The sequence below is a fragment of the Copadichromis virginalis genome, linkage group LG11 (assembly GCF_057382275.1).
Source record: "Copadichromis virginalis isolate Kocher_CV1m ecotype Utaka linkage group LG11, C_Virginalis_male_GT1.1, whole genome shotgun sequence".
Lineage (NCBI taxonomy): Eukaryota > Metazoa > Chordata > Actinopteri > Cichliformes > Cichlidae > Copadichromis > Copadichromis virginalis.
This window is the reverse complement of record NC_140628.1, coordinates 19,541,154-19,555,178: the sequence shown is the minus strand read 5'-3', so window position 1 is coordinate 19,555,178 and position 14,025 is coordinate 19,541,154.

Sequence of the window (14,025 nt, the reverse complement as noted above, 5' to 3'; positions counted from 1 at the left end):
CTCTGTTTTCTCAGCTCTCTGTGGCACCTCTGAGACTTTTGGCTTTTTGTCCTCTGGTTATAACCGTGCGGTGGAAGCCGTTCTGCACAGCTCCAGCACCATGCTGTCCCAGCTACAAACTGAGAAGCAGCCGCAGCAGGAGCGGATCAGCCTGCCTCTCACTTTACTGCCTCTGACTTTGTCGGCCGCCTTTCCGTCCTGCACTTTTCCCTCCTCATGGTTGGTGTTAATTTCCTTTGTCTGTAAGGCATGTTTCCCCTTACGTCCAGAACGGGATAAAGAAAAGATGGGGGTTTTTTTGTTTGTTTTTTAATGGTTTGTGTGAAAGACGAGGCGAGACAACAGTGGATAAAATGTGATGCGGCTGGAGTGACATAGAGATGCAGGGCTGCAAGTCAAGAGGCAAAGCACTAAGTCGAGAGTAAGGATGAGGGGACTGAGAGGAAGATTCAAGTTGGAAAATATACGTGGGAAAAGGTAAAAGAAAAATGGAATTAGATGTTATTATAATATTTTCTTATTTCCTTCTTTCGGCGTTTTATTTGGGAAGTAATCGTGGTTTTTTTTCTTTCCTTTTTTTGCCTCTTTCATTCCTGTTCTCGGATCTGCTTTGATTTGTGCACATAAAGTCATTTTCCTTCCTCCCACTCCCACTGAAACATTTTTCCCATCTCCATCCTTCTCCAATCTTTCAAACATGTCTTTTATCATTTTTGTTTGCTTAGCAGAATTTGCACGTTTGCTTTAAAACCGTTTTTCCTTAAGTCTCGTTCAGTTACAGCTCAGGGCTGGTTTTGGGGCCCAGCTGGGAGGATAACGGGGAAAGAAGAATGGGGTTGGGGCACTCACTTTTGTGTCGTTTTTGTGTCTGTCGTTGTCTTTGTAAATCTTCAACATATTAATAATGCGTTAATAATGATTGTGTTACATAGTGAATGTGTCTTTGGCCCAGTTTTGGATCTTCAGCTTCAGCTGATATGAAACTTGGATTGAATTTGGATTATTTGGCCATCATGCTCCCGACTTTGGGACCGACACGTCCCACCCTCTACTTCCCCTCACTGTTTGTTTGTGGTATCAGTATGCATCCCTCTCATCTCGTCCTCACCCCGCTGTTTGTTCATGGCCTCGCCTTCATTAGGTAGTTTTGACAAGTTACTGTCATATTGGAAATCTATAATATAACCTCGTCTTTGAAATATATTCTTAACAATCCATCCTGTCCATTTTGAAGAAAATATGATCCAGGCGCTCATTCCAAAACGCACAGATAGTGAGTCTCTGTGCAAGGGTGTGCCATTTGACAAAGGGGAGTAAAAAGGTTTTCGTGACTAGGATTAGAGTTTGAATAGGGGGACGATCGCAGTTCCGAGTGTTGATCTGAATACATCTGATTTAAACCAAGACTTAGTGTTGGTACAAAACTAACAGGCCGCCGACCTTGGTGGCTGGTTTGTACAGGTTGTAGCAATGGAACAATGAAGATCAATCACCAAATCACCATGCCCAGTTAAATTTGAGCAAATCTTTATTCATTTTCCTTCTAAATTCATAGTTGGGAGATGGATATAGAGTAGTAGATATGAGAAATCCCTTTGATTGACCGGAAGAGAACCAAAACGGAGAGTGTGCTAATGGTTGCACCAAAAACTCACTGCTAGATACCCAATTTAATGCTTTGGAATACCAGTTTACGTACCATGCATTATTGGCCAAAAGTATAAAATCTTTTGTATTATCACAAAATGAAGGCACAAAATACCCCCATATTCAGGCATTTGACTGCATAATGAGAGTTAGATTTAGTGTAAAAGAAACACATAAGAGAATAGTAAATAGCTTATTTTCACAATAATTATTGTGGCAGGTGTTTTCCCAGTAGTGGATTTAAATATCAAAGCATAGTCAAAATGTTGCCTAAGCTGTCAACTGTATAGTGTGGCCGAAACATCTAAAACCACAACATACTCAATTTACTATAATTGAAAACTTCATTAACCTCACAAATATTCATATCTAAGAAGTCTAATCGTTATCAGTGCAGTTACTGATTTAGTTTGTATTAAGCAGCAACAACTTCAACTCCAGTGTAACCAAAACGTACAGCAAAATCACAGAAATAATTTGGATAATTGTACAGCTCATTGACCTTAATTCCTGCATTAGTGAGTGGCACTTCAGCTTGTACATCACAAAGTGTAGCTGTGTGGTATACACGGTGCACGGGGGATGATGATATTTGGGATCCGTGCATCATTTTGAATTATTATAGCGATTTTCTTTGTTGTTGTTGTTCTTGCCCTTTACGTAGGATTATTTAGACATTATTTACACTAATGATAAATTCCTTGGAGCTTGATTTACCCACATTTTGAGTTTGGTACTAATACATCAGTGGGTTGTATATTTTATTTTTAATCATGTTATGCCAAACTAAAAAATAAGGAAACTGTAAAAAAAAAAAAAGCTAATTAAGCACTAATTATCACTTTTCAACACTCAGAGCAAATAAGCAGTTTCGACGCTGACTACATGGCCACAGAAGTGTCTTGCCATACTGAATCCTTTGGCAGAAATAATGGATTGCCATGGCTTTTTGAAGTGACAAAGAACCTATCAGTTATTTAAAACCTCTCAACTTGAGGCTGCCACTTACTTACCCGAGTATATCTAAACATTAGAGTGGAGAGGAAGCCATTCATGTGTTTCACTTTATAAAACATAACTTGGCCTTCGCTATCAATTATGTAGTTCTGGTGTGAAAGAGATAGGAAAAAGGGCCACACACAACAGGCAGCCAGGCCCAGCGTGAGAAAGCGCTGAACCACGTGACTGCTGTAGATGTACTAATGCTCTCTCACGGTCTGAGTGAGAACTATTCCCCCTGGACTCAGTGTTCCAGTTGCATCAGTGTTTGTCTGCCTTCTCTAGGATATGGGGCTGAAATGGGGCCGGAGCTGCGAGAGCTCCATCTGGACATCCATAGGGCCCTCCTCCTTTATTGGCACGAAGCTCTCTGTTGCATAGGATGCAAGTTTTTGCACCAGTTTAAATCTCTAACTGACCTTGTAAAAGAAAATTTTCTACCTCTAAAAAATGCATGGGTTGAATTATTTTCAGCTGCCTAGCAATGTTTCATATACATTCAAGCTGGTTTATTACTGCAGATGCTTTGTCTCTGTTGAAATGTGTAAATGTTCAAATGCCGTATATTGAATGCAATAAAAGGCTCAATCTTTTATACCATACACATTAACCAACTGCACGTTAATTACACATTAACACCTAAATATCCATCAGGCAATGCTATACAAATTGATATAAATGAATACACTGTTAAAATATGTTGTACTTCCATGCAAGTAAAATCTTCAGTGCAGGGATTTTTTTTTATTAAGCGGGGTAGTGCACTTTCTGTTTATATTCAATGCTTAACTGGAGCTGATAGCACTCATTTGCTGTTATTTTTAATAGCTAACATTGATATTTTGCTTAGAAGTAACAGCAGTTTAAAAAAAGATTATCTGAAGTACAGCTACAGTGAAAAAGCAATCATGGTGCCAGCATATATACTCCTAGAACATAAAGTACCTTCTTGTATTTTAGGGGGAACCATGGCTTGTCACTGGAGTGGCATTCTTTAAGGTGCTGCAACCGTACTTGTGTGCTTTTACTTATTTGTACCTCACAGAGCCCAGTCTTGAACCTCTGGTGGCAAATTTGTACCTTAATGTAGCTGACCTTTAAAAATGTGCAGGTACAGGGGTTCTTTATTCATATATTTTATTATTATTATTATTATTATTATTATTATTATTCATTTGTACACTTGAAAAGGAACGGGTACAGGAAGTTTCTTTGAACCCAGGAGCTTGGTACAGGCGATAGTGCTGTACCCATTAAACAGTAAAGCCTTAACATGGAGTGCAGTAGAGAACTGTAGGCCTAGAAAAATTCACTCCTACTGCACTCCTTCTTCTGAGATGTGCATATAGTTTAGAATCATCATGATTGCTTTTTTTCTCAATTGCTTAGCACATATGTTAGTAACATCTCTTTAAAAATGTATGTTTAATTAATTTCAGAATCCATATCAGCCTCTAACTTCAGTGGCTACTGTTACAATCTTTTAGTGTTTGGTATAAGTCACCTCTTTTATGGCTTTTATAAAACACGTTGAATTTAAGAATTTAAATAAAATATGATAATATGTAACATGACTCTCTCTCAACTCAATGAGACTAACAGAAAATTGTATACACTTAACATGTGTTTGCTTATTTAGCTCTTCTTTATATTCTGGTATTGTGAAATGAGTCTTCTGGTACATTTGCCTCCATGGTGTTGCCTGATTTTTGTGCATTGGAGCACAGAGAGGACAGTGAGCCTGTGTCACGCTGGGTGGAGGGTGTTTTCATTTTTTGTCCTCCCACCTATTAGTGTGTCAGAATCTTTTCTGAACCTGGCTAACCTGGACTGAACCACCACCACTCACAACCACTAGCACTTTATATAGCCTCTGTAGGAATTATATCTCACTTATCTTAACTGCACTACTGTATAGCTCTGTGTAAATAATCATTCTGTACATTCGATAATTTTTAATCCTACAACTGTTTACAACTTGCACAGTTCCCATTTCTGTATAGCTGTATATCTCAGATTTCTGTAAAGTTATTTATTTCATATTCTGTATAGTTTTTCATATTTATATCCTGTTCATAGCCTGTACATAGCTTGTACTCACTACAGCCTGTACATACTTATAGTTATAGAATATTCACAACATACTTCATACCGTGTACATTATAACATACCATAATAGACCCATTTCTGTAATATACTCACATATCTATATTATTGCTAATATATATTGTTAATATATCTATATCACTAAAGCACTTCTGGATGGATGCAAACTGCATTTCGTTGCCCTGTACCTGTGCATGTGCAATGACAATAAAGTTGAATTCTATTCTATTCTATTCTATTCTATTCTATTCTATTCTATTCTAATGTGAATGAATAGTTTCCTCATATACGGGCCAGGTGGCTGCCTTCTGTGTTCAAAAGCAAGCAGAGGTGGTAAGGTGGGGGTTAATATTTGCAAGCTGTAGGAATGTGTTTGGAGTCAGCAGTGAGAATTCCTCAGTTCTGCATTAGTAGGTCACAGCATTGCTTCTTACCTCCCCTAACTGTCTCAATCCTCTCTTTCCCCCTCTTCCCCCTTGTCTGTCTCATTTTTCTTCCTATCCAGCTCTGTCACATCTTTATCAACACGTTCCTACCACTGTCTCATTCTTGATGCACATCTTTATCTGCTGTGTTCTGCCTCAAGTTTTGATCCTCTGCACGTCTCCTCTCTGACTCTTTAGATGTGTGTTAGAGCCTCAGGAGTTGGGGGTTGGGTAAAAAGCAAGCGATAGTGAAACTGTGAGTGAGTGTTGATAATGCTATAGTGCAGGGCTCTCCTGCTGGCTCCTCTTCAGTACATCAGTCATGTATGATTTATGGAGTAGGTTCCTGAGGAACTGGCTTTGTTGATGTCATCCGGTATCATCTGTTCAAACAGTCATGTGAAAAAGAAAGTTTTCACAAGACTTTGTAAAAAAAACAAAACAAAGTACACCCCATGATTCTGTAGCTCACAGTGTTTGCTGCATGACTTTATCAGTCTCTCACGTCATTGTGGAGGAATTTTGGCACACTCTTCTTTACAATGATACTTTAATTCATTGAGGTTTGCAGGCATTTGTTTATACAAAGCTCTCTTAAGGTCCTGCCACAACATTTCAATCAGGTTAAGGTTTGGACTTTGACTGGGCCATTACAACACCTTGATTCTTTTCTTTTTCAGGCATTTTCTTATGAGCTTAGCATCACTGTCCTGTTGCATGACCTAGTTTTAACCAAGCTGTAGCTGTTGGACAGATGGCTTCACATTTGAGGCTAGGACACTATAGTGTACAGAAGAGTTCAGGGTCAACTCAATGGCTGTAAGGTGCCCAGTTCATGTGGCTGCAAAACAAGCCTAAATCATCGCCATAGTGCTTGGTCATAGGGGGTCATATGATTATTGGGGTTTTCTCTGTATTATTATAGGGTCTTTGCCTTACAATATAAAACCCCTTCAGGCAACAGTTGTTGTCATTTGACAATAAATAAATACAATTGGAATTAAAATCCTTGCCTTGTCACAGCTGTACCTAACAGTTGGATTGTTATGCCTGGTTTTCACCAAACATGGTGTCATGTCCTTTTAAAGAAAAGATGCATTCTTCTGTAACCTTTCCAAGCAAGCCACAGTTGTCAATCTTTTTCTAATTCTACTGCAATAAACTTCCAAATGTGACATGCTGAACTTGACTGCCTCTAGTCTGAGAGTCAGGGATTTAGCTCTTGGGTTTTTCAAAAGTTCTCTGAGTATTGTACAACTTGACCTTGAAATTATTTTGCTTTCACAATCTTTCCTGCAAGATTGTGGCATTGCATTAGCACACACTTGGAAGCTGCAGACCAGCAAATTTGCCCAAAATTATTTTTTTATAGAAGTGATGACACTTGCAGATGATCAGTTTATCTAATTTACTTGATTAGCATCCATCTGTTCATCCTGTTCATCCATCCATCATTTCTCTTTACCACTTACCCAATTAAGGGTTGTGGAGACTGTACCCTCTCCCAGCTATCATAGGGCAGCGACATAGGTAGAACCATGACATTTCTATAGTCTATTAAAATGTTAATTGTTATGGAAGCGTTCAGGGTCTACTTAGTTTTCCACATAACTGCATATCACATAAATTGATTCAACTACAAACCAGGTTTAAAAAAGTGTAGTTGCACATTTTTGAAAATATAATAAGATACTTTTTTTCAAGAGATGACAAAACTGGCACCACTCTCATGGCTGTCCAATAAATATAATGCTAAAAAGTCTCGTCTGGCTCCTACCAGCACCTAATTGTATATAAATAAAATCAAATGGAACATTATGTTTACTGAGCCCTGGTATTATCTTGTGTGCTGGTATGTAATCTTTCTAACAAAGCTCGATTAGCTGTTTCCATTCTGTTTTAAGTTCATTTAAGCTAGCTCCCGTTTCATACTGACAAGAAGCGTTTAAATTCAAGTAAAAAATATGCATGAGACACAAATGCTAAAAGCATATGTTGTTTATTGATAGTGGTTTAACGTGTCACTGTGTGTCCTCTGTAAGCATATTGATGGCATTCACAAGGCTCTTCTTTACACTTTGCAGTGATACACGCACTCTGCAATGAGGTGTCGTCACACAACGACTCCCTTGAGCGTGCCAGCTCTCTGGTGCCAGGCAGGGAAGAGGAGAGAATACAACAGGGAGGAGGGGAGAGAACATGACGATAGAAGGCAAAAGAAAGATGAAGGTGTAAAGAAACATGCTGTCTGAGAGGTAGAGACAAGTGGGTGATAAAGCGAGACAGAAAGTGTCTGAGGGGGAAGAAAGGGTTTAATGCTAGACAATGGGAGGAGGTGCAGTCGTTGAAGTGGTGGAAAACAAGAAAAATTTCAGTGTTGTTCAATGTATCATTAGAAAATGAACCTTGTGATTCCTTAGCACAAAAGGTTGTCAGTTTAAGAGCCAAGTAGTAGCCAAACTAATATCCATACATTAAGAATTGTGTAAGTACAAAAATGTTTAGGATCAAGGAGTCTGTAGCTGAGTTAAAACCTGCAGTAGCTGCCTGTTCTTTGGTCAGTAGGTCATCAGGGTCACATCTGTAAGATGAAAGGAGAAGCTTTGGTTGGCTGCTTCCACAGAGAGATGGAAGGGTCAGGAAGTGGCCCCAGCACAAACACCAGACTTATTGTTCAAGTTCAAGGTAACACTGAATAGGGTTTTCATTCACTTAGCTCAGCCCTCCATCCCCTGACAAGCTGCTGTTTTTCAAAAGGGTCATAATTAGAGGAAATACTGCCTCTGGCATCATCTGATGTTAGTATCTTGGTTATAATTGCAAACTAATTATGTCAGTTTTATTTATTTAAATAAGGGTTTTGGTTCCAACCTTTGGCTATTTTTAAAGAATTATTGAAAGCGAATCGTTTAAAATATTGCTCGCACGTGGCTCATGTTGAGGGGTGTCCAGTCTCTGCCCTTTCAGACAGTGAACAAGGTCACAGTCAGAGGGTCAGATGTCAGGGCAGTGTTTGCCCCTCCTCCACATGTAGCTGCTTCCCCGCCTGCCTCCCGCTCTGTTGTGTCTGTTCACTCGACAGCTCCTCATTAACTCCTCACATGGGATTTCCTGTTCACCTCCTTCACTTTCCTGTTCATGTTCAAAATGGAACAGCATATTAGCTCTTTTTACAAAACATGAATAATTAAATCCTTCACAGTTATTGTGCTGACTCTGTGAACCAACGGCCAAAAGTTGTTACTGAACACTAGGAATGCAAAAGCTAGTCAGAGCGCAGCTAGACCAGTAATGGTGCCAACCCTTTGGAAGTCGAAGTCTGTAATTGATGACTTTGTGCTTTCAATGAATACAGTAAAGCCACGCTCACACACGCACGCACACACACACACACACACACACGCACACACACACACACACACACACACACACACACACACATATATAGGGACATAATTCAGAGTCTGACGCACTCCCTTTAACAGAAAGTCAATAACAATACAGGAATGATTAATCAGTCGCTCCATGGTCCCACCCTTTCTACTCACCACCTTCCACTCTCCCTTCGCAACCCCACTCACCCTCTCTCAGCTCAATATTGATCTGAATGCATTTGCCTCCCATTTATCCGTTAGCACCCCTCCCCCATCACGTATGCACTGCCACTGCATTGAGCGGTCACAAAGAACCTTTTACACAGGAATGTTTCCCATGCGCACAAATAACACACACACTTACAAGCGTGTGCACGTGCAGTCCGACACATCACTGCAGCGTGCGCGTCATGTGACACTTTGATAGGTACTACACTTAACTGCATTGCACTGGGGGATTTGGCTTGATTATTCCGGGCTGTGGAGTGCAAATTAGGAGGGTCCATTTCACAGTGCAGGTGCATTACGTGTTTGTATGTTGCCCACACATTAGCCTAAACACAAAGCTGCATTTTAAGAGGTTTAACTGACAGCCCATTTGATCCCCCTCCTCTACCCCGACATTCTGGTTGGTGGCACACAGGTTGTCATGACACCAGACTGTTTTGTCTGCCCTTTGACCTCTTTAAGGGGCTCTGTGGTCAATCAGGCATTACATGTGAGGGGCAAATAGAAGAGAGGAGAGTAAAGGGGGGGACTGCATTTCCTCTGTAAAAAAAATTAGGTCCAAAAGGTTCCTCTATACATCCGCTTTGTACTGAACAGAAGGTGGGGAGCCTCCAAGAGGCTTGCAGTGAAACAAAGACACATGTGCACATACTGACCTGGCAGCGCTCTGGAAGGGTAAATGAACTAGGCTGGAGCTCCCAGGAGGTGGGGAGTTATTATGCTCATTGTGCAGTCGGCCAGCTAAAGCCGTTTGGCTGCTTCTTTTGAAGTTATATTTATCAAACCGGAGCAGGAGGCTTAGCGCTTGAAGCTGGTGCATTGCTTTGTCCATACTGCAGAACGCATGTGTGCACTGAGATGGCTTTCAAACATCAAGACTTGAGCACCCTGATATGTTTATTTAAAAATAAAAAATCTTAGAAAAATAAGCATAAAACGCAATTTAGGTTACAGTGTTTCTAACAGTGATGCCTTTCCATGTTAGCTGTAAGCAGTAAAACACTGATATGATAGCATCTAAAAGCATTATCCCTTTCTGAGTAATTCCCTCATAGCAAAAACTCACAGTAAGTAAATATCAAATCATTTATTAAATGGAAGCATTCAAAAAGCAATAAACAGTTTTCTTTTAAATCAGACTAAATATAATGAAATTAACTGAGATGCATGAATTGGTTTTTGCACTTTAAGCCTCATGTTTTCCATGTGTTTTTCCATGTGTCAGAGTTATTGTAAAACTTAGATACAGGTTCGTGTCATGATGTTTTAAGTGGTAATAAACTGATCATTTGATTGTGTCATTTTGTTTTTACTCTCTCAGTTTATGCACCTTTTGATTTCCCCTGAGCTGAATATTTGGATCACCTTTCCCTTGTTATTTTTATGTCTAAATACTGACATTAAAATCCTTAATGAAAATTAAAATTGTGTCAACATACACAAAAAATGGTGTGCTTTCCCTTTGTAGTTATTTTGTTTGAGTGGTGTAATTAAACGAAATAATTGAATAATCTTTTTTCAGATTTTGTACTGCTTCAGTAGTGACCGTGCTCATTTTGTTTTAATCTGCTACATTAAATTGGTAGGTTGTCCAGTCTCTCTTCAGCTGTTGCTGACATTGAACCTGTGACCTCCTGTGTAAACAGGAGTCTTTTAATTCACAAGGCCAGTTTTACTCACTCTAACCTTGATACCATCTGTGTTTTCTTTGTGTTTTTCAGTTACTTTTCGGTTCAAGTCTAAAGGAAGATCCAGAACGTCGACATGACAGCGACCTCAAGGTAAAAATCTCAGTAGGAAATTTTACAGATTTCTGTGGAGAAATAATGGCCTCTTGTGAATGGATGGCTTTCTCACGCACTTACACACATATTCATACTCATATTTAAACAATATGTTATTGTACACATTTCATTTGTTGCGGTTCTTGTTCTTTTGTTAGGCAGCCAAATTAAATATTGACAGATTATTAGCTGATACCTGTAGCAGGTTGTAATACAAGAATATCAAAGAGAAAATAATTCACTTATTATCAGGCCTTTGATTATTCAGTCATACCAGGTAGTAGTCTCAAAGACAAGGACATTTCTTTTTTAATTTGCCTTATTATGTTTTTCTGTAAAACAAGCCCACACTTAACAGAATAAAAAGATGTTAACACTGCAGGAAAATGCAACAGAATTTCCTGTGTAAATTAAATTAAGGTTTTCAACTAAAAGAATCTCTGTTAATAGCAGTTTGCTTTAAAGAATACAAATAAAAGATACTTTTACCTACCCATTAAAATGAAACTGCACACTGTCAGTGAAGGGCAGATCAATTAAAACAGGTGCAAACAGAGCCAAATAATTTGTGATCATGAATTCAAATTAATCTCTTTTCACCATGCTGAACTCTTCTTGATATTATCTGATGACGATAATGTGTAAAGTCCAGTTGCATCTATTTGAGTACAGGTGGGAATAGTGCCGATCTGATTGGTTTACACAGAGCAAAGCGGACACAGCTCTACCTCCTGCACGTTTCTATGACTAAGCCAGAGCAACATGTCCAGTAGTAGTAAAGTCAACCATCTCGGGTTGTGTGCTGTATGTGAGCAAAAGCATATTTTCATACAACGTTCCATCCTGACACTCCTAAGATTTTTCTAAACTCGTGTAAAACAGCTGCAAAGTTACCAGTGAATTCATTTTTAGGGTGCGTTGCAAAGAGTTAAAGTGATAAACTAACTGAAAGATGTTTTTCAAAGCTGAGTATAGACTTCAAATCAAATCACTTTCAAATCACTTTTATTGTCACGTCACATGTGCAGGTACATTGGTACAGTACATGCGAGTGAAATTCTTGTGTGTGAGCTTCACAAGCAACAGAGTTGTGCAAAAATACAATAACATAAAACAAGCAAAATATAAGAATGGTTAAATCTGAGAGTAATAAATATATGTACAATATAAGAGTGTATGCATTACTGGATGTGTATACTAAATATGTTTTTCTACGTGTGTGTGTGTGTGTGTGTGTGTGTGTGTGTATACATATTTTACAAATTAAATAGATTAAACAATAAAATAAAATATATAAAATATACAGAGGTTGGTAGTTGGACATGTGCAAAACAGTGGCATTTATATACAGTGTGGAGTGCATAATGTTGAAGTTCCAGTAGTGAAGCTGAGGTGTCTATGAAGTGTTCAGCAGTCTGATGGCCTGATGGAAAAAGCTGTCTCGCAGTCTGCGGGTTCGGGACCGGATACTGCAGAACCTCCTTCCTGATGGAAGTGGTCTGAACAGTTTATGGCTGGGGTGACTGGAGTCCTTGATGATCCTCCCCGCTTTCCTCAGGCACTGCTTCCTGTAGATGTCCTAGAGGGAGGGAAGCTCACCTCCAATTATCCGTTCAGAACACCGCACTACTCTCTGGAGAGCTTTACGGTTGTAAGCGGTGCTGTTGCCATACCAGGTGGTGATGCATCCAGTGAGGATGCTCTCAATGGCACAGCGATAGAAGGTCCTGAAGATGCGGGGGCTCATGCCAAATCTTTTCAGTCTCCTGAGGGACTTAGTAGTAAAAGCATCTTTGTCCAAAGCCTGAGTTATGTATAGTCTCACTGTAAAGTGTGCGGATTGAAATATCTGCACTCTGGCAGACTAATAGCTCTCTTTCATCATCTCTGTTATCTGTACAAAAATATAGATCCTCAATAGTCATTACATCTATTTTTTAATTTAGAAATGTATGGATCTTTAGTAAATAAGAGATCACTCAGATGGCATTGGCATTACTTACAAAATTAATTCATTATCATCATATTTCAAATGACATTTAGAAAGGCTGTAAGCCAAAGGGCAGGCTTCACAGATATATTAACATATACTCACGCCACTTTGTTTTACAAATTTTAGCCCAGAGGCAGAGTGGATTGCAATAACTCCTTAGAGCTTTAGGAGTCTAAAATATTTGTCTTTGACTTATTAGACATTAAACAATGCTTGTCCTACAGTTCAGTTAAATTTAACCTGTGGTGCATTTTACCAGCAGCTGAAAACCCAACATCAAAATATTTTGTGATGTCTAAAAAGTGATTTTAAACCAAAATGCAAAATAAAATCATGAAACCTTAAGATGCAATCAGATTTCAAATGAGGATGCTTTTGGGGGAAAAAATGGACCAAGCTCATTTTCAGTTAAACACCCCTCTACCACCACAAAGCCACCCCCTTTAAAACCCAAGTACTTCATTTCCAATCAGATCCATTCTTTCAACAGGCATGTGATTGGAAACTTGGGATGGGAGGCATTATGAACAGCCACTCACACACCAATCCCAGTATACGTAGCTTGACAGCTGTGCCATAGCAACAGTTTGGCTATTTGCCAGGCTGTTAGAGTTGCCAGGCAAAAGGTTCCCATGGCAACATTCATTTTGCCATCTTGGTATATGTGGTTGGCGTACACCAAAGCAGATTACTTTAGGTTAGAACTGCTTTTACCTGGGGAAAAAACACACATTACATCAGATCACTGTCACTCTGTAACAGTAAAAATATCAACAACAGCGTGGAGATGGCTTCTGTCAGAAACAGTGTTGGAAATGCAAAGGGCGTGGCAGAAGTTGCATGCTAATACATGATTTAGAAACCTGGTTGATAAAAATCAGATGGTACTGCACACTTTCAGAGAGGACAGGTATTTTCCACTTTACATTTTCCTAGTTGCATCATCACCTACAGCAAGAAATCATTTACAGTAAACTTGTTGTGTCAACTTGTAAATCAGGGAAGTTTTTTTTTTTAAAGACTTGAGTGATATCTCATTCTGCGTCAGCATTCGTGGATGATGCTCAAGTATGCGAGGAATTTTGAACTTGAAGTTACACCAACCCATTCGGGAATTGCTGCACACATTTTTCATAGTGGAGTATTTTTTGTTTTTACAGCTTAAATGCTCAATAGGCCTGCTTAAGGGTGGAGCGAGCAAGACAAAGAGGGAGTGAGTGAATGATAGCTGACACTGGCACAGTTACACTGCATTTCTGTGTGATTTGACTGTGAAATACTGCACACGGAGTAAAGTAGAGGAGCTTGTTGGTATGTAAAAATGCCAGCATGTGTGTGTTCAAAGGGCAGGAGGGGGGTATGAAGACAGAGGGTGGCTAAAAGGGTAAGAGGCGGGAAATGGGGACCCATGAGGGATGAAGCAAAAAAAAAAAAGCCAAAAAAGGGTGAGTGGGTGAGGGGAAGGAGGA